At 47.9% G+C, this 21,455-nt stretch overlaps 2 protein-coding genes across 2 annotated transcripts in view; one reads left to right on the top strand and one right to left on the bottom strand.

Annotated features, from left to right (window-relative positions):
* The window catches only part of LOC130306231 (uncharacterized), an 870,792-nt gene that overhangs the window by 320,884 nt on the left and 528,453 nt on the right, over nucleotides 1–21,455 (top strand). The window lies entirely within an intron of this gene.
* LOC130277291 (zinc finger protein 345-like) overlaps nucleotides 1–21,455 on the bottom strand; it is a 304,690-nt gene that overhangs the window by 229,163 nt on the left and 54,072 nt on the right. The gene's annotated exons all lie outside the window — the stretch shown is intronic.

Below are 21,455 nucleotides of genomic sequence, written 5' to 3'. Positions count from 1 at the left end.
TACCTGACTCTGAAGAAAATCCTCAAAGGACTGTCTTATCTCCGCTTCCTCCAGGAGGGACGAATTCAGCTTCCAATAACCTTTACCCATCCGGGGGGGTCTCTGAAACATTCAAGGAAAACAAAATCATACAGTGATCGGAGAATTCCACCTCAACCACGGACACTGCGGAAGAGACGGCTTCCTCCTTTAAATAAAACCTGTCTATCCTAGACCTGCAGCTACCTCGATGATAGGTGAAACCCAAGTGGCCTGAGGGGCTCCGGATGTGGGCGTCCTCTAGGCGAGCTTCCCTAACTATATTATTGAGGGCCACGCTATCGTAAGCCAGCGGACCATTGGAGCCTCTCCTATCTTGGGACCTCGTGACATTATTGAAGTCCCCTCCAAAAATCACTTGCCGGCTAGTAAAAAGGAAGGGCTTAATCCTCATAAAGAGATCTTTGCGGCCCCACTTGGTTTGTGGGGCGTAGATGTTAATGAGCCGGAGCTCTTGCCCCTTCATGAGGACATCTAAGATCAGGCACCTCCCCATTTCTAACTCAATAACATGTCGGCATTCAACCGGAGCGGTAAAAAGGACCGCCACCCCACTATACGGCTCAGCCGCAAGAGACCAGTGGGAGGGCCCGCGCCTCCACTCTCTTCTGGCTTTAACCAGAGAGGCTAGATCTGACAACCTGGTCTCCTGTAAAAGGAAAATGTCGGCTTCAACACGGCCGAGAAAATCAAAGGCTGCGAATCTAGCCGTATCCGACTTTATGCTGGCACAGTTAATGGATGCCAGCGTCAATGGGGTGAGTGCCGCCATCATGTTTGATTAAGTTAGACGGCCTCACCTTTATTTCTTCTTCCCCTTCTTCTTTGTGCCCTCATCCCCAGAAGAAGAAGAAAGGGCAGGACCACTTTTACCCCTTTTTTTGGATTCGCTCTGATCCATATGGTCCCCGTCTCTGTCCGACCCCGGTCTAGCCCTGCCCTCTGAGGAAGGTGCCTCAACAGGACAGGGCCCAGTTCCCCCCAGAGGCTCTTTCTCCCTGGACACCCCGCCCTCACCTTCCCCCTCCAAGGAGGGGGAGGAGATGTTATCAAGGACGAGGTACCGGTTTGACAGGTCAACCAGAGGGGGGGCAGTCAGGCTTCCGTTTTGAACCCGGCCCGCAGTACGAGGGAGAGAGGGCTTGGACCTCTTCTTTTTCCCTTTCCTTTTGCCCTTGTCTTTCTTTTTGGCCTTCTCTACACTCTCCATATTGCCTTCTCTACAGGCCATATTGCCTTCCTCTTCGCCCAGTCTCCTGATCTCCTCATCCAGCACGTCCTCCTCCAGAGCTTCAGTAATTTCAGGGCCAGCTTCAGGAGCAGGGGCCGGAGCTACCCCCGTCACTTGGGCACTCTCCAGCTCCCTACTCCTTCTCAGATTTTCCTCCCGCCTTAGTTTGGCGGGGCCCTTCCTCTTCACTAGCCCTGGTGCGCCCCCATCCCTGCTCGTACCCTCTCCAGATGAGGCAACTTCACAGCTCTCCCCAGCCGGAGCGGCCACCGCACGGGCGAAGGCGCTAGGACAACGGCTAAAAGGGTGCCCGAGGACACCACACAGATGGCAGCGGATCTGCCTACAGGATGCGGCCAGATGACCCACCCCACCACACAAAGCACAGACCTGTACAGTACAGGCTGCGCTAAAATGGGTGGGGCTACCGCACCGTACAGACCTTAGGCTGCCCCTGGTAGAAGACCTGGATCCTGTCACGTCCAAGGAAGGTGGCTGACGGAATGTGGGCAACCGTACTCCCTGAACGCCTGAGTTTGACGGAAAACGTCCAGGCCCCGGACCAGATCCCGTGCTCATCAAACTTTTTCTTGGGCATGTCCGTCACATCCCCATACCGACCGAGCCAGGTCATGATGTCGTAACAAGAAAGTGACTCGTTACGGGTCAAAACGGTCACCTTCTTGACTGAGTTCTGACGGGAAATTGCCTTTACGGCAAAATCCCGCCAGCCGGGCTCGTTCTTCGCCACCTCTTAGTTTGACCAGAAGAGTTCGAGACCCTCTGGCCGAACGAAACTGACGTCAAACTCGGACGTACCGTAGGGGTGGATCAGGGCAAAGATGTCACTCGCCCTGAATTCCATCTGGAGGAGGAGCTCAACCACTTTAGCGCGAGGTGGGCACGCATCCTCACCCCTCCAAATCAGACGGACCACATTCCTGCGGTTATTGTCCTGCCCGGTTGTCGGGAGGGACCAGACCACCTCCCCATTCCGCTCTCGGAAAGCCCCCAAACCGTGCCTCTCTATCCAGAAAGACAGGTCAACCTCACCCCTTCCCTCTACCTGGATCGACCTGTCTCCCCTACGCAGAGCCTCCAGGAGGCGCTGTTGCAAGTAACCCCTGGGGACGGACGGAGACGGGGACCCCCCTGGACCCCCGGCAGCGACATTAGCGTAGCTCCTAGGAGCAGTCACCGCCGGGGGGGGGGGGGCAGCCGGGCCAGACCCAGACCCAGAACCACCATTCACACCACCACTCACATCATCCTTTTTTCCATCCATACCACTACTCCCACCAACATTCACTCCACTGACACTCCTCTCATCCACAACACTACTACACTCAGCATTCTCACTCATACCCTGCCTAACTGATTCTGGGCTGGCTGGGAATTGTAGTACCGCTGGCTTAACTACAGTCTTTTTTTCTGGCTTAGCTGCTGCTGACGATGGCTCCTCCTTCTGAATGGACACTGATCCCGGCACCGGGACACTCCCCCCCCTCACAGGGGAGTTCCCCGCAGCGCCCGCAGAACAAACTGTACTCGGGGGACCGCCCCCCCGAGCACACGGACTCAACGCTCTCTGGCACCCGGACACTCCCCCCCTCACAGGGGAGTGCCCCACGGCGCCAGTAGTGCCCACAGTACTCGGGGAACTGCCCCCCGAGCACACAGCTCTCCCCATCATCCACCTCCACCTTACCTGGGGATTTCATGGCGGCAAACCGATCGCTGTTGATCAATTTCTCCTTGAAGAGACCACTCCCCTCCAGTATCTCCGCTCTCCTCGCCTCCAGCTTCACAATCTCGCCTCTCAGCGATGTTATCCTCTTTCTTCCACCAGTGGATCTCTGGCTGGCACCCGTAGCCTGGGTAGCAGAGCCTGCATTGCTGCAGACTCTGCCCGATCTTCTCCCGGCTGGAACATTGGCTGTCGAAGTTTTCACTCCACTTCCCGCCAGCCTGGAACGGGGAGTGGAGCCACGAGGCTCCATTGCAGGATGTTTTTCCCCAGGAATCTGCCACAAACCTGGGGAAAGCTTGTTGGAAAACTCTGCTTGGCTGGAAGTCTCAGGAGACACACCCGCACACACCCTGCTGGGAGCAGTAATCACTGTCTATGTAGAGGACAGGAGCTTCTTCAGGGTCCTGTACAGTACACAGTGTCCTAAAAAAGTAATGGAGCCGCCCTCACCTGGTGTCCAAAGGAGCAGCTAACTGTGGCACAGGTAAAGAGTACAGAACATGTAATACCTCCCTGTACTGTAGGGGGCGCTACCAGACATCAGTCAGTGCATGCACTTCAGTAATACAGGTAAGGAGTACAGAACATGTAATACCTCCCTGTACTGTAGGGGGCGCTACCAGACACCAGTCAGTGCATGCACTTCAGTAATACAGGTAAAGAGTAGAGAACATGTAATACCTCCCTGTACTGTAGGGGGCGCTACCATACACCAGTCAGTGCATACACTTCAGTAATACAGGTAAAGAGTACAGAACATGTAATACCTACCTGTACTGTAGGGGGCGCTACCAGACACCAGTCAGTGCATACACTTTAGTAATACAGGTAAAGAGTACAGAACATGTAATACCTCCCTGTACTGTAGGGGGCGCTAGCAGACACCAGTCAGTGCATACACTTCAGTGATACAGGTAAAGAGTACAGAACATGTAATACCTGCCTGTACTGTAGGGGGCGCTACCAGACACCAGTCAGTGCATACACTTCAGTAATACAGGTAAAGAGTACAGAACATGTAATACCTCCCTGTACTGTAGGGGGCGCTACCAGACACCAGTCAGTGCATACACTTCAGTAATACAGGTAAAGAGTACAGAACTGTTACGCCGAGCGCTCCGGGTCCCTGCTCGTTCTTCGCCACCTCGTAGTTTGACCAGAAGAGTTCGAGACCCTCTGGCCGAACGAAATTGACGTCAAACTCGGACGTACCGTAGGGGTGGATCAGGGCAAAGATGTCACTCGCCCTGAATTCCATCTGGAGGAGGAGCATTCCTGCGGTTATTGTCCTGCCCGGTTGTCGGGAGGGACCAGACCACCTCCCCATTCCGCTCTCGGAAAGCCCCCAAACCGTGCCTCTCTATCCAGAAAGACAGGTCGACCTCACCCCTTCCCTCTACCTGGATCGACCTGTCTCCCCTACGCAGAGCCTCCAGGAGGCGCTGTTGCAAGTAACCCCCGGGGACGGACGGAGACGGGGACCCCCCTGGACCCCCGGCAGCGACATTAGCGTAGCTCCTAGGAGCAGTCACCGCCGGGGGGGGGGGGGGGGGGGCAGCCGGGCCAGACCCAGAACCACCATTCACACCACCACTCACATCATCCTTTTTTCCATCCATACCACTACTCCCACCAACATTCACTCCACTGACACTCCTCTCATCCACAACACTACTACACTCAGCATTCTCACTCATACCCTGCCTAACTGATTCTGGGCTGGCTGGGAATAGTAGTTCCGCTGGCTTAACTACAGTCTTTTTTTCTGGCTTAGCTGCTGCTGACGATGGCTCCTCCTTCTGAATGGACACTGATCCCGGCACCGGGACACTCCCCCCCCCCCCCCTCACAGGGGAGTTCCCCGCAGTGCCCGCAGAACAAACTGTACTCGGGGGACCGCCCCCCGAGCACACGGACTCAACGCTCTCTGGCACCCGGACACTCCCCCCCTCACAGGGGAGTGCCCCGCGGCGCCAGTAGTGCCCACAGTACTCGGGGAACCGCCCCCCGAGCACACGGCAGCGTAACTTGCCTCTGGCACTTGGACACGCCCCCTGCCACCCTGGGGCGGTCCTGCAGTGCCAGAGCTGCCCGGCATGAGCCCATCCTGCCCTTCCCTACCGACAGGATGGGTGGGCTTCACAACTATTGCGCCCTTAGCCTTTCCTGACGCCTTACTGTACTCCCCATGCTGGCCCCGCTCCACCACAGGAACGGGGTCTGGCAGTTTTGGGGAGCCCGCAGCCTGAACCAGCTTTGCAGCTGGCCCAGACTGCTGGAAAGGGACAAACACATATTGTACTGTCTCCTTTGTCTTACGTTTTTTTGATCTCTGTTGGACCACCACATCCTCACATTCCTCGTCCCCAAAGGTGAAATTCTGGAGGTGGGCTGGGGACTCCTGCATCACAATTGCCCTCAGCAGACCCCCAGCCTCACCCTCCACGTCATCCTCCTCACTTTCGCTTGGTGGTAGTGCCACTTGTCCAGCCTCAATGTAGCTGTCCTGGGTCTGGGTGTCACCTGTAGTAGCTACAACCTCCACACTCTCCTCCATCTTCTCCTCTTCCTCCTTTACCACTTCACCACCATCCTCACTATCTTCGCCGCCACTACTCTCCCCATCATCCACCTCCACCTTACCTGGGGATTTCATGGCGGCAAACCGATCGCTGTTGATCAATTTCTCCTTGAAGAGACCGCTCCCCTCCAGTATCTCCGCTCTCCTCACCTCCAGCTTCACAATCTCGCCTCTCAGCGATGTTATCCTCTTTCTTCCACCAGTGGATCTCTAGCTGGCACCCGTAGCCTGGGTAGCAGAGCCTGCATTGCTGCAGACTCTGCCCGATCTTCTCCCGGCCGGAACATTGGCTGTCGAAGTTTTCACTCCACTTCCCGCCAGCCTGGAACGGGGAGTGGAGCCACGAGGCTCCATTGCAGGAGGTTTTTCCCCAGGAATCTGCCACAAACCTGGGGAAAGCTTGTTGGAAAACTCTGCTTGGCTGGAAGTCTCAGGAGACACACCCGCACACACCCTGCTGGGAGCAGTAATCACTGTCTATGTAGAGGACAGGAGCTTCTTCAGGGTCCTGTACAGTACACAGTGTCCTAAAAAAGTAATGGAGCCGCCCTCAGCTGGTGTCCAAAGGAGCAGCTAACTGTGGCACAGGTAAAGAGTACAGAACATGTAATACCTCCCTGTACTGTAGGGGGCACTACCAGACATCAGTCAGTGCATGCACTTCAGTAATACAGGTAAGGAGTACAGAACATGTAATACCTCCCTGTACTGTAGGGGGCGCTACCAGACACCAGTCAGTGCATGCACTTCAGTAATACAGGTAAAGAGTAGAGAACATGTAATACCTCCCTGTACTGTAGGGGGGCGCTACCATACACCAGTCAGTGCATACACTTCAGTAATACAGGTAAAGAGTACAGAACATGTAATACCTACCTGTACTGTAGGGGGCGCTACCAGACACCAGTCAGTGCATACACTTCAGTAATACAGGTAAAGAGTACAGAACATGTAATACCTCCCTGTACTGTAGGGGGCGCTACCAGACACCAGTCAGTGCATACACTTCAGTGATACCGGTAAAGAGTACAGAACATGTAATACCTGCCTGTACTGTAGGGGGCGCTACCAGACACCAGTCAGTGCATACACTTCAGTAATACAGGTAAAGAGTACAGAACATGTAATACCTCCCTGTACTGTAGGGGGCGCTACCAGACACCAGTCAGTGCATACACTTCAGTAATACAGGTAAAGAGTACAGAACTGTTACGCCGAGCGCTCCGGGTCCCTGCTCCTCCCCGGAGCGCTCGCGGCGTTCCTCTCTTTGCAGCGCCCCGGTCAGACCCGCTGACCGGGAGCGCTGCACTGACACTGCCGGCGGGGATGCGATTCGCATAGCGGGACGCGCCCACTTGCGAATCGCATCCCAAGTCACTCACCTGTCCCGGTCCCTGGCTGTCACATCCTGGAGTGCGCGGCTTCGCTCCTTAGGGCGCGCACGCGCCAGCTCTCTAAAATTTAAAGGGTCAGTGCACCAATGATTGGTGCCTGGCCCAATCAGTCTGATTAGCTTCCACCTGTGCACCTGTCCATATAACCTCACTTCCCCTGCACTTCCTGGCCGGATCTTGTTGCCCTTGTGCCTAGTGAAAGCGTTTACAGTGTTTGCCTTACCAGTGTTCCTGACCTCTTGCTATCGCCATTGACTACGAACCTTGCTGCCTGCCCTGACCTTCTGCTACGTCTGACCTTGCCTCTGTCTAGTCCTTCTATCCCACGCCTTCTCAGCAGTCAGCGAGGTTGAGCCGTTGCCAGTGGATACGACCTGGTTGCTACCGCCGCAGCAAGACCATCCCGCTTTGTGGCGGGCTCTGGTCAATACCAGTAGCAACCTAGAACCGGTCCACCGACACGGTCCACGCCAATCCCTCGCTGACACAGAGGATCCACATCCAGCCTGCAGAATCCTAACAAGAACATGTAATACCTCCCTGTACTGTAGGAGGCGCTACCAGACACCAGTCAGTGCATACACTTCAGTAATACAGGTAAAGAGTACAGAACATGTAATACCTCCCTGTACTGTAGGGGGCGCTACCAGACACCAGTCAGTGCATACACTTCAGTAATAGAGGTAAAGAGTACAGAACATGTAATACCTCCCTGTACTGTAGGGGGCGCTACCAGACACCAGTCAGTGCATACACTTCAGTAATACAGGTAAAGAGTACAGAACATGTAATACCTCCTTGTACTGTAGGGGGTGCTACCAGACACCAGTCAGTGCATACACTTCAGTAACACAGGTAAAGAGTACAGAACATGTAATACCTCCCAGTACTGTAGGGGTCACTACCAGACACCAGTCAGTGCATACACTTCAGTAATAAAGGGGTTTTACCAGTGAATGTCCATTCTGATTGGTCGGTTCTTCCAGCCATTGACATGTTTCACAGATTTGGACTGTCTGTACATTGTATGTTGAGTCTGGTTTCAACTTACAATGATCCAGAAAAGACCATTGTATGTTGAGGCCATTGTAAGTTGAGGGATCACTGTACAGACGAAAGCACTCCCGAGAGGTCCCAGGGGCCAGTATTATAACATCAGCAAGGAGGGAGGGTACAGCATAGTGAGCACCGATGTAGCAGAAAGGCAAAACTGAGACTCAACCAAAGGAGGCATAGGACAGACAGACAACCAAGCATACAACCAGACACACTTCCCGGCCCTCTAAATGCGACAACAACCTGCCTCAACCTACTGAGGCCCTCTATCCGGTGTATCAGCCGAAAACATCCAATAGCAACCAAGGAGTCCATACCCTATCAGATTTCTTAGGGCACTTGCGACTACGATACAGGGCCTGATAAGGATAACATATTTATTCACCAGAGCTATCCACCTAGACAAAGGGGGGGGGGGTGGAGGTATCCTTCCATGTCATGACTACCACTTTACGGGCACAGAACGATAGAAAACGTATCGGCAAACGTCTATGTGTACTAGAGAGTAGGTAATTAAGAACCCCCAACAGGCACACCACCGGGTCAAGTAGAAAAGGAAACCCCCATCACTTCCCTCGAAAAGACAGCTATAACTGGACACTCCCGCACTGCATGTAAGAAGATGCCAACCTCTAAGGAGCATCGAAAGCATAAATCTGAGGGGGATAGCCCAATACGCTTGAGCCTAGAAGGGGTGTAGGACAAACGTAGTACATATCTAAATTGGATCAGCATTTCCCTACTGCTAACCACCATTGCATAATAAGAGCCCTCAACCGCCTTCCACTGACCCTCAGAGAGACCAGGAATATCCGCAACCCATTTAGGAAAGATCAGTGAGAAAGGACTAAGCCCCAATGACCAGAGAAGGGTGTAAGAGTGAGTGAGAGGTTTGGAGAGATCAGCGGTGCCCAGGAGAAGCTCCTCCTCCGAGAACACTGGAGTAAACGTTAGGGAGCCAAACTGCGCCTGATCCGCATGCCGGAGCTGAAAATACTTAAAGGGGTACTTCACAGCTCAGCATTTGGAACAAACTGTTTAGAATGTTGGAGCCGACGCAGAGAGCTCGTGATGTCATAACCCCACCCCCTCATGACATCACACCCTGTCCATCAATGCAAGTCTATGGGAGGGGGCGTGACGGTAGTGATGTAAGGCGGGGATGGGGTAGTGATGTAAGGCGGGGATGGGGTAGTAATGTAAGGCGGGGGTGGGGCGTGATGTAAGGCGGGGGTGGGGTTTATGACGTCACGAGCTCCCAGCGCCGGCTCCAGAATACGGAACAGTTTGTTCCAAATGATGAGCAGCGGAGTACCCATTTAAACAGGGCATTTCCAGGGATGCCATAACATTCTCTCATGTCCAAGAAGGATAGGAAGACCTGATCCTCCCGGAACAAGTGGATCACAAATTTGACTCCATGCGATCCCCAAAAACTGGCCTCCTGTAACCCATACAGGTGAGGTAGATGTACGTTCCCCCACAAGGGTGCCCTAGGAGATACCATTGGTTGTGGAACCCTACCCGACACCACGGACCAAACCTTAGTAATAGTCAACAGGGGAAGAGGAAAGGTAGAACCAGAGTGATACCTGTAGAGTGTATTCATCAGAGCCTCAGAAGACCCCATAATCGCACCAGCCAGGGCCGTTGCCGAGTTCGAGAGATCCAGGTCAATCCACCACGCTGCATAAACTAGCTGGGAGGCGAGAAAATAGTTAGAGACATCGGGGCAGCCAAGCCGCCGTGCCGCTTAGGAGCCTGAAGAAGGGATCGACCTTGCCAATAAAAGGATCCCATAGCACCACAAAGCGCACCAAAATATACAGAAAAAAGATACAGAAATTTAGGAAGGTAAATCATTTAAAAAATGTTAATCCTACCAGCCAGGAAGAGAGAGAGTGTGGACCATGCCTTGAGTCTCTCCACGGTGGAGCGCAGTAATGATTCCAGGTTCAGGGGAATATAGTCAGACAGGGACAGAGTTCGGAACAGTTTGTTCCAAATGATGAGCAGCGGAGTACCCCTTTAACCTGTTGGGGACGAAGGGCGTATGCATACGCCCTTGCGTCCTTGTACTTAAGGACGAAGGGCGTATCCATACGCCCGTGGGAATTTCGGCCCCCGCCGGGCGGGGACCGGGCCGGGGTGACTGCTGATATCTATCAGCAGGCACCCGGTGCAAATGCCCAGGGGGGTCATTAGACCCCCCCCCCATGTCGACGATCGGCGCAAATCGCAAGTGAATTCACACTTGCGATTTGCACCGATTCCGGGTCATTCCGGGTCTATGGTGACCCGGTGACCCGGAATAGAAGGGGGATCGCGGGTGTCTAAGACACCCACGATCCCCCTAAAGCGATAGGAGTGAGGTTGCAGGGTTGCCACCCCTCCTATCTCTGCTATTGGTGGTCTAGACGCGACCACCAATAGCAGATCTGGGGCGGAGGGGTTTACTTTCGTTTTCCCCGTCCTGCCCTCCCACAATAGGCGGGCAGAACGGGGAAAACGAAGAGGACCGGGCGCCGACGTCCACTTACCCCTCCGGAGGCAGCGGAGCGACGGGGATCGGCGGTCGGCGACGGAGATCTGCGGCGGCGTGCGGCAGAAGAGGACAGCTCCCGGATGCGACGGAAGCCGGTGAGTAGTTGCCTAGCAACATCTAGAGGGCTACAGTCTGAGACCACTATAGTGGTCTCTCGACTGTAGCCCTCCAGATGGTGCAAAACTACAACTCCCAGCATGCCCAGACAGCTGTTTGCTGTGTGGGCATGCTGGAATTTGTAGTTTTGCAACAGCTGGAGGTCTGCAGTTTAGAGACCACTGCACAGTGATCTCTATACTGCCCTCTAGATCTTGCAAAACTACAACTCCCAGCATGCCCACACAGCTGTTTGCTGTCTGGGCATGCTGGGAGTTGTAGTTTTGCAACATCTGGAGGTCCACAGTTTGGAGATCACTGTTCAGTGGTCTCTAAATTGTAGCACTCCAGATGTTGCAAAACTACAAATTCCAGCATGCCCACACAGCAAACAGCTGTCTCGGCATGCTGGGAGTTGTAGTTGCGTACCTCCAGCTGTTGCATATCTACATCTCCCAGCATGCCCTTCTGTGATCAGACATGCTGGGAATTGTAGTTTTGCAACAGCTGGAGGCACACTGGTTGTAAAATACTGAGTTAGGTAACAGAACCTAACTGAAGGTTTTCCAACCAGTGTGCCTCCAGCTGTTGCAAAACTACAACTCCCAGCATGTACTGACAGACCATGCATGCTGGGAGTTGTAGTTTTGCAACAGCTGGAGGCTCACTGGTTGGAAAATACTGAGTTAGGCAACAGAACCTAACTGAAGGTTTTCCAACCAGTGTGCCTCCAGCTGTTGCAAAACTACAACTCCCAGCATGTACTGACAGACCATGCATGCTGGGAGTTGTAGTTTTGAAACAGCTGGAGGTTTGCCCCCCCCCCCCTATGTGAACGTACAGGGTACATTCACACGGGCGGGTTTACAGCAAGTTTCCTGCTTCAAGTATGAGCTGCGGCAAATTTTTCGCCGCAGCGCAAATTCCTAGCGGGAAACTCACCGTAACCCGCCAGTGTGAATGTACCCTAAAAACACTACACTACACTAACACCTAATGAAGAGTAAAACACTACATATATACCCCCTTACACTCCCCTCCAATAAAAATAAAAAACGTATTGTACAGCAGTGTTTCCAAAACGGAGCCTCCAGCTGTTGCAAAACAACAACTCCCAGCATTTCCGGACAGCCACTGATTGTCCAGGCATGCTGGGAGTTTATCAACAGCTGGAGGCACCCTGTTTGGGAATCACTGGCGTAGAATACCCCTATGTCCACCCCTGTGCAATCCCTAATTTAGTCCTCAAATGCGCATGGTGCTCTCTCACCTTGGAGCCCTGTCGTATTTCAAGGAAATAGTTTAGGGACACATATGGGGTATTACCGTACTCGGGAGAAATTGCACTACACATTTTGGGGGGCTTTTTCTCCTTTTACCCCTTATGAAAAGGAAAAGTTGGGGTCTACACCAGCCTGTTAGTGTAAAAAAAAAAAAATTTTTACACTAACATGCTGGTGTTGCCCTTTACTTTTTATTTTCACAAGAGGTAAAAGGAAAAAAATTTGTAACGCAATTTCTGCTGAGTACGGAAATACCCCAGATGTGGGCGTAAAATGCTCTGCGGGCGCACAACAAGGCTTAGGAGTGAGAGCGCACTATGTACATTTGAGGCCGAAATTGGTGATTTGCACAGGGGTGGCTGATTTTACAGCGGTTCTGACATAAATGCAAAATAATAAATACCCACATGTGACCCCATTTTGGAAACTATACCCCTCACATAATATAATAAGGGGTATAGTGAGCATTTACGCCCCACAGGGGTCTGACAGATTTTTGGAACAGTGGTCTGTGAAAATGAAAAATTAAATTTTTTTGTTTGCACAGCCCACTGTTCCAAAGATCTGTCAAACGCCAGTGGGGTGTAAATGCTCCCTGCACCCCTTATTACATTCCATGAGGGGTGTAGTTTCCAAAATGGGGTCACATGTGGGGGGGGTCCACTGTTCTGGCACCACGGGGGGCTTTGTAAATGCACATGGCCCCTGACTTCCATTCCAAACAAATTATCTCTCTAAAAGCTCAATGGTGCTCCTTCTCTTCTGAGCATTGTAGTTCGCTCGCAGTGCACTTGACGTCCACATATGGGATATTTCCATACTCAGAAGAAATGGGGTTACAAATTTTGGGGGGCATTTTCTCCTATTACCCTTTGTAAATAAGTAAAATTTGGGGAAAAAACAGCATTTTAGTGGAAAAATATTTTTTTTTCATTTACATATCCGACTTTAACAAAAAGTTGTCAAACACCTGTGGGGTGTTAAGGCTCACCGTACCCCTTGTTACGTTCCTTGAGGGGTGTCGTTTCCATAATAGTGTGCGATGTGGTTTTTTTTTGCTGTCCTGGCACCATAGGGGCTTCCTAAATGGGACATGCCCCCCAAAAACCATTTCAGAAAAACTCACTCTCCTAAATCCCATTGTTGCTCCTTCGCTTCTGAGCCCTCTAGTGCACCCGCCGAACACTTGACATACACATATGAGGTATTTTCTTACTCGAGAGAAATTGGGTTACAAATTTTGAGGATTTTTTTCCTTTTACCCCTTGTAAAAATTCAAAAACTGGGTCTACAAGAACATGCCAGTGTAAAAAATGAAGATTTTGAATTTTCTCCTTCACTTTGCTGCTATTCCTGTGAAACACCTAAAGGGTTAACACACTTACTGATTGTCATTTTGAATACTTTGAGGGGTGCAGTTTTTATAATGGGGTCATTTATCGGGTATTTCTAACCAGAAGACCCTTCAAATCCACTTCAAACCTGAACTGATCCCTGAAAAATTCAGATTTTGAAAATTTTGCAAAAAATTGGAAAATTGCTGCTGAACTTTGAAGCCCCCTGATGTCTTCCAAAAGTAAAAACTCGTCAATTTTATGATGCAAACATAAAGTAGATATATTGTATATGTGAATCAATACATAATTTATTTGGAATATCCATATTCCTTATAAGTAGAGAGCTTCAAAGTTAGAAAAATGCAACATTTTCAAATTTTTGTTTATTTTAATTTACACAGTTTTTTTTTTTTATGGGAAAAGGGGGGTGATTCTTACTTTTATTAGGGAAGGGGTTAAATTATCTTAATTTTTTTAATGCAGTGTTATAGCCCCCTCTAGTGGCTATAACACTGCACACACTGATCTTTTACACTGATCATTATTATCCCAAAGGATAACATTGATCAGTGATTCTGCCGCTTGACTGCTCCTTCCTGGATCTCAGGCATGGAGCAGTCAATCACTGATCGGATGAGCAGGAGGCAGGTAAAGGACCCTCTTAATGCATCCTAGCTGATCGGAACATCGCGGTTTCACCGCGATGGTCCCGATCAGCCCGACTGAGCTGCCAAAAATGCTTTTTCACAACTTGAACGCCGCGTCTACTGAGATCAGTGATGCGAGCTCTTAGCCACGGGTCCTGGCCGGACTCAGGGAGCGGACTCAGGGCGTACAGGAAGTTCTTTTCTTTTTGAATTTCCTTTCTGTATGACCACAGTGCGCTCTGCTGACACCTCTGTCCATGTCCACGAGATGTGCAGCACCTGAAACTACGGATACTGGAAGCCTGTGCTAGCATTTCTCCTGCGGTGTTGCTATCAGTGTGTGAAGAGTGGGAGATGAGGGTGGCATTGACAATCCAACACAATGGGCAGCACATTGAACACATTTTATAAGTGGTCAGAAACTTGTAAATAACTCATGAAAGAATAAAGTTACGTTAAAACCAAGCACATCATTGTTTTTCTTGTGAAATTCCCAATAAGTTTGATGTGTCACATGACCCTCTTCCTATTGAAAAAACAAAAGTTGGGTTCAAAATCGCTGCCATGGTCACCACCCATCTTTAAAAGTTTTCCCCCTTACATATACTAATGTGTCACCAACAGGAGGTTAATATCACCAACCATTCCCATTTTATTAATATGTATCCATATAAATGGCCCAGCCTGTACATTTCCACCATTGTTGTCTCCATCTACATTTCCACCATTGTTGTCTCCATCTACATTTCCACCATTGTTGTCTCCCATCTACATTTCCACCATTGTTGTCCCCATCTACATTTCCACCATTGTTGTCTCCATCTACATTTCCACCATTGTTGTCCCCATCTACATTTCCACCATTGTTGTCCCCCATCTACATTTCCACCATTGTTGTCCCCATCTACGTTTCCACCATTGTTGCCCCCATCTACATTTCCACCATTGTTGTCCCTATCTACATTTCCACCATTGTTGTCCCCCATCTACATTTCCACCATTGTTGTCCCCAATCTACATTTCCACCATTGTTGTCCCCATCTACATTTCCACCATTGTTGTCCCCATCTACATTTCCACCATTGTTGTCTCCATCTACATTTCCACCATTGTTGTCCCCCATCTACATTTCCACCATTGTTGTCCCCCATCTACATTTCCACCATTGTTGTCCCCATCTACATTTCCACCATTGTTGTCCCCATCTACATTTCCACCATTGTTGTCTCCATCTACATTTCCACCATTGTTGTCCCCATCTACATTTCCACCATTGTTGTCTCCATCTACATTTCCACCATTGTTGTCTCCATCTACATTTCCACCATTGTTGTCCTCCATCTTTGGAGCCGCTCTATGTTATCAATGTCTTTTTGTAGGTGAGGTCTCCAGAACTGATGGATATTAAGGTTGAGGTTGAAGATGAACCAGAAGAGGAGACGGATTTCTGGGCCGATCACCCGTGTATGAGGGAAGTGAAGGAGGAAATTCCAGGAGGTGTTACCCCAGGTATGTAATAATTCCAGGAGGTGTTACCCCAGGTATGTAATAATTCCAGGAGGTGTTGTCCCAGGTATGTAATAATTCCAGGAGGTGTTGTCCCAGGTATGTAATAATTCCAGGAGGTGTTACCCCAGGTATGTGATAATTCCAGGAGGTGTTGTCCCAGGTATGTAATGTTTCCAGGAGGTGTTGTCCCAGGTATGTAGTAATGGATTACAGAGGGAATTCAGAGGTGTCTTCAGGGGAGGCTCCACCTTAGCTCTACATTACATTAACCCTTCAGGCCCCAGTGATCCCCTGTGTTATGTATAGTCAGGACCTGAGGGAGGTGACTATATAGAGATCCTCTCCAAGGTCATCTATGGGTCCTGTCATGCTCCAGGTAGAACACTAGGGGCAGCATCAGGATTGTTACCACACATTGTTACCACAAGGACAGATCAGAAAAGGGGGAAAAGGGTTCAATGTGATGAATGTGGGAAAGAGTTTACTAAAAGATCATGTCTTCTTATAGACAGAAGAATTCATACAGGGGAGAGTCCATATAAATGTTTAGAATTTGGAAAATGTTTTAAAAGTAATTCAGAACTTGTTAAACATGAAAGAATACACACAGGAGAGAAAGCCATATTCATGTTCAGAATGTTTGAAATGTTTTATAATTAAATCAGATCTTGTTATACATGAAAGAATTCACGTGGTAGAGAAGCCATATTTATGTACAGAATGTGGGAAATGTTTTACACAAAAATCAGTTCTAGTTATACATGAGAGAATTCACACAGGAGTGAAGCCATATTCATGTTCTGAATGTGGGAAATGTTTTATAAGTAGATTTGAGCTTGTTATACATGAGAGAATTCATACAGGAGAGAAACCATATTCATGTTCACAATGTGGGAAATGTTTTATACAAAAATAAAATTTTTCCAGACATGAGAGAACTCACACAGGAGAGAAGCTATATTCATGTTCAAAATGTGGGAAATGTTTTACACGAAAATCAAACCTTGTTATACATTAGAGAATTGACACATGAGAGGAACGATATTCATGTTCAGAATGTAGAAAATGTTTTAGAAGTAAATCCAAACACGAGAGAAGTCACACTGGAGACTGATAGATGAAATAATAAATTATAAAAATCTAATAATATGGAGAATGGAAATCTGAGATCTCAGGTAACAGTAAAATGTGATGTTTCTAAGTTCTGTTGTGAGAATTAACCCTCGAATAAACTTCATAATGAAACCTAAGCAGAAGCTAAATCCAACATCATCTCTTGGTCATCAGCACCTGGGGTCATGTGACCTTTGTAGGTAAATAACGGTAATGAGATGTAATATGTAATGCTATTGTGTATCATTTAGTAGTGACTTGTAGCTCTACACTACAGTATGATTGGATGATTTCTATGGATGATAATGATTGGTGATTACTATGTATTACCTCGGCCTCATTTCCATTAGAAATATTACTGATTGTATCTCATGTGTCACTTCTGTCCTATCAGGATCAGGACACTTCTGTGTTGTCACCAATAACCCTTAGGCCGGAGTCACACACAGTGGCGTCTCCAGAATTCATATTTAGGGGAGGGGGGGGGGGCCATATATATATATATATATATATATATATATATATATATATATATATATATACACGTATGCAGTGTTATAGTCTCCTATGGGATAACAATGATCAGTATAAGAGATCAGTGTGTGCAGTGTTATAGTCCCTATGGGATAACAATGATCAGTATAAGAGATCAGTGTGTGCAGTGTTATAGGTCCCTATGGGATAACAATGATCAGTGTGTGCAGTATTATAGGTCCCTATGGGATAATAATGATCAGTATAAGATCAGTGTGTGCAGTGTTATAGGTCCCTATGGGATAACAATGATCAGTGTGTGCAGTGTTATAGGTCCCTATGGGAGCTATAAGACTGCAAAACAAAGTGGGAAAAAAAGTTAATAAAGGTCATTTAACCCCTTCTCTAATAAAAGTTTGAATCACCCCCCTTTTCCCATAAAAAAAAAACTGTGTAAATAAAAATAAACATATGTGGTATTGCTGCGTGCGTAAATGTCCGAACTATAAAAATATATTGATAATTAAACCGCACGGTCAATGGCGTACGCGCAAAAAATTTTGGTCACTTTTTATATCATGAAAAAATGAATAAAAAGCGATCAAAAAGTCCGATCAATACAAAAATGGTACCGATAAAAACTTCAGATCACGGAGCAAAACATGAGCCCTCATACCGCCCCATACACGGAAAAATTAAAAAGTTATAGGGGTCAAAAGATGACAATTTTAAACATATAAATTTTCCTGCATGTAGTTATGATTTTTTTCCGTAGTCCGACAAAATCACCTATATAAGTCGGGGATCATTATAATCGTATGGACCTACAGAATAATGAGAAGGGGTCATTTTTACCAAAAAATGTACTGCGTAGAAACGGAAGCCCCCAAAAGTTACAAAATGACATTTTTTCTTCAATTTTGTCACACAATGAATTTTTTTTCTGTTTCGCCGTGGATTTTTGGGTAAAATCACTGATGTCACTGCAAAGTAGAATTGGTGGCGCAAAAAATTAGCATCATATGGAATGTTATGTGCAAAATTGAAAGGTTATGATTTTTAGAAAGTGATGAGGAAAAAATGAAAATGCAAAAACGGGAAAAACTTGCGTCCTTAAGGGGTTAATAATGATTTGGCGAATAAATTGATCAAGCGTGCGAAGAAATGTCTTGAAAACAAAGGAGATCAAGAGGCTGAGCAAGATAAATCTAGTTTATTCTACTTTCCTAAGAAAAGATGGAGTGTACTTCCTTCTCATCCGGTTTATGATATAAAAGGCTGGATCTGGGCCCAAGGTTCACGTCTGTGTACAGATTGGATCCTGCAGCAGCTAAAAGATGGGAAATTACGGAAATGTAAGATAGATCCGGCCAACGCTAAAGTGTCAAAAAAGTGTCAGATGATTCCGCCCTTCTCAAAGACCCCCTGGATTGAAAGGCAGACCCCTTTTTAAATAGGGCATATTGTAATTTGGCATCCTTGAAAAGGGGATCTATGTCTTCAGTTCCTGTCGCCAGAGCCGCGAGAGTATGGCTGAGTGAGTTATCTACCGATATCCAAGATGGTGTATCCTGTCAGGATCTTCTAGAAAAAGTCTGTTTGTTGAAGATGGCAGCTGACTACTGTATGATGTGATCTCACAGCTATATAATCATACAGGTGTACAATGTCCATCTTCCTGAACATAATGGCCCATACTTATCAGCCTCAACCTTAAAGGGGTACTCCGGTGAAAACCTTTTTTTTTTTTAAAATCAACTGGTGGCAGAAAGTTAAACATATTTGTAAAGTACTTCTATTAAAAAATCTTAATCCTTCCAGTACTTATTAGCTGCTGAATGCTACAGAGGAAATTCCTTTCTTTTTGGAACACTGATGACATCACGAGCTCAGTGCTCTCTGCTGACATCTCTGTCCATTTTAGCAACCGTGCATAGCAGATGTATGCTAAGGGCAGCATGGTGGCTCAGTGGTTAGCACCGCTGCCTTGCAGTGCTGGGGACTTGGGTTCAAATCCCACTAAGGACAACAATAAATAAAGCGTTATTATTATAATAATGTCAGCAGAGAGAACTGTGCTCGTGATGTCATCAGAGAGAATTCCAAAAAGAAAAGAATTTCCTCTGTAGTCTTCAGCAGCTAATAAGTACAGGAAGGATTAAGATTTTTTTAATAGAGGTTATTTACAAATATGTTTAACTTTCTGCCACCAGTTGATTTAAAAGAAAAAAGTTTTTTTTCTGACCTTTTCTCACGTTCTGCAAGAGAATTATTTGATCATGTCATTCAACCCTTTAAGGACGGACCCATTTTTTTACCTTAATGACCCGGCTCTTTTTTTTTATTTTTTATTTGACATGCGTCTCTTTAAATGGTAATAACTTTAGAACACTTTTTCTGAGCGGAGCGATTATGATATCCTTATTGTACTTTATATATATGGTGCATTTTTGTTGACACATGCAGCAATTTTTGTGAAAAACTCCAAAATATTGTGAAAAACTGGAAAATTTCTGGCGTTTATTTTATTTTTTTATGGTGTACACTGTGCGGTAAAAGTGATGTAATATTTATTCTGTGGGTCGGTACGATTATGGCGATACCATTTTATGTCGCTTTCTATGTTCTTTTTCCTTTTCTGAGCAAAATTCTTTTTCTGCCATTCATTTTCCGACCATCGTAACTTTTTTATTTTTCGTCCGACGCCATTGAGTAAGGGCTTATTTTTTGCGGGATGAGCTCTACATTTTATTGGTATCAATTTTGTGCTACGTGCTACCTTTTCATCTTTTTTATTCCGCTATTTGTACCAAAATTGGCAAATTTTGTGCTTTGTTGTTGTTTTTTTTACGGCGTTCACCGTACTGGGCATTTTACATAATATTTTTATAGTACACGTCATTACAGACGTGGCAATACCTATTGTGTATATGATTTGTGTTTTTGATCTTTTTTGGTGATAATACAGGGATTTTATTGGGAAAGGGGCATTTTTTTATATATATATTTTTTCACTTCATACTTTTATTAAGGGAACTTTTTATTTTATTTTTTACACTTTTTACAGGTTATACTATGCTGGAATACATTTGTCCTGCAGCACAGTATGACCTGATGAGCTGCAGACACTACAGCCTCTGGCCGGATCTCACAGACTTCCGTAGCAGACATACAGGAGATCATGATCTGACCTCCTGCTGCCATAGCAACCAACGTTGACCCGCGATCGTATCGCGGCGTCACCGTTGGTGAACAGGGGGAGTGCGTTCCCCGTCAACACCATAGATGCCGTGATCAGGATTGATCACGGCATCTATGGGGTTAATACTGCTGGGATCGTCGCAATCGCTGCCCCGGCAACTGCGGTGGGCTGGCGGCTGTGATTGACAACCGGGTCCTGCTGCCGATCTCCTGCGCTGCCCACGGCAGTGCAGGAGATCACTATGACGTATGCATACATCCCAGTGCGCGAACGTGACGGATGCTGGGATGTATGCATACATCCCATAGCAGGAAGGGGTTAAGGAATCACCTGACTTGTAATAACAAAAGTGCAGATAAAAAAAAAAAAAATAAATCAGACTGCGATCACACACAACTTATTTTTCTCTTTTTATTGCAGGAATAAACGAAAAAAATATTTTGCTAATTTTTATTTTTTTACTTTTACACTTTACATTTAAAATGATATGTTATCTTTGTTCTGTAGGTCAATACAATGATACGCAATTAAAACCCTTAATAAGAATGGTCGTAAATGTACGTTCTGACGCCCTGGTACTGAATGCACCAGACGTACATTTATGTCCTGTATGTAAAGCAAGAACAGGAGCCGGGGACCTGCCAGTAATGGAGGACATCAGCGATCATGGATGGAGAAAAGACCTTAAAGGGGTACTCCGGTGCTAAGACATCTGCCTGATCATGGGGGTCCCGCCGCTGGGGACCCCCGTGATCTTGCACGCAGCACCCAGTTACAATCAGTCTCCGGAGCATGTTCGTTCCGGGTCTGATGACTGGCGATCACGGGGCCGGAGTATTGTGACGTCACGGCTCCGCCCCCGTGTGACGTCACGCTCCGCCCCCTCAATGCAAGCCTATGGGAGGGGGCGTGACAGCAGTCACGCCCCTTCACATAAGCTTGCATTGAGGGGGCGAAACGTGATGTCACACGGGGGTGGAGCCGTGACGTCACAATACTCCGGCCCCGTGATCGCCAGTCATCAGCTGACAGCTGTCACGCCCCCTCCCATAGGCTTGCATTGAGGGGGCGGAGCGTGACGTCACACGGGGGCGTGACGTCACAATGCCCAGGCCCTGTGATCGCCAGTCATCAGACCCGGAGCGAACATGCTTTAGGGACTGGTGGCAACAGGGTGCTGCGTGCAAGATCACGGGGG

Source organism: Hyla sarda, chromosome 1 (genome assembly GCF_029499605.1).
Source record: "Hyla sarda isolate aHylSar1 chromosome 1, aHylSar1.hap1, whole genome shotgun sequence".
In the NCBI taxonomy this organism is placed as follows: domain Eukaryota; kingdom Metazoa; phylum Chordata; class Amphibia; order Anura; family Hylidae; genus Hyla; species Hyla sarda.
This window is presented reverse-complemented; position numbering and strand designations above follow the sequence as displayed.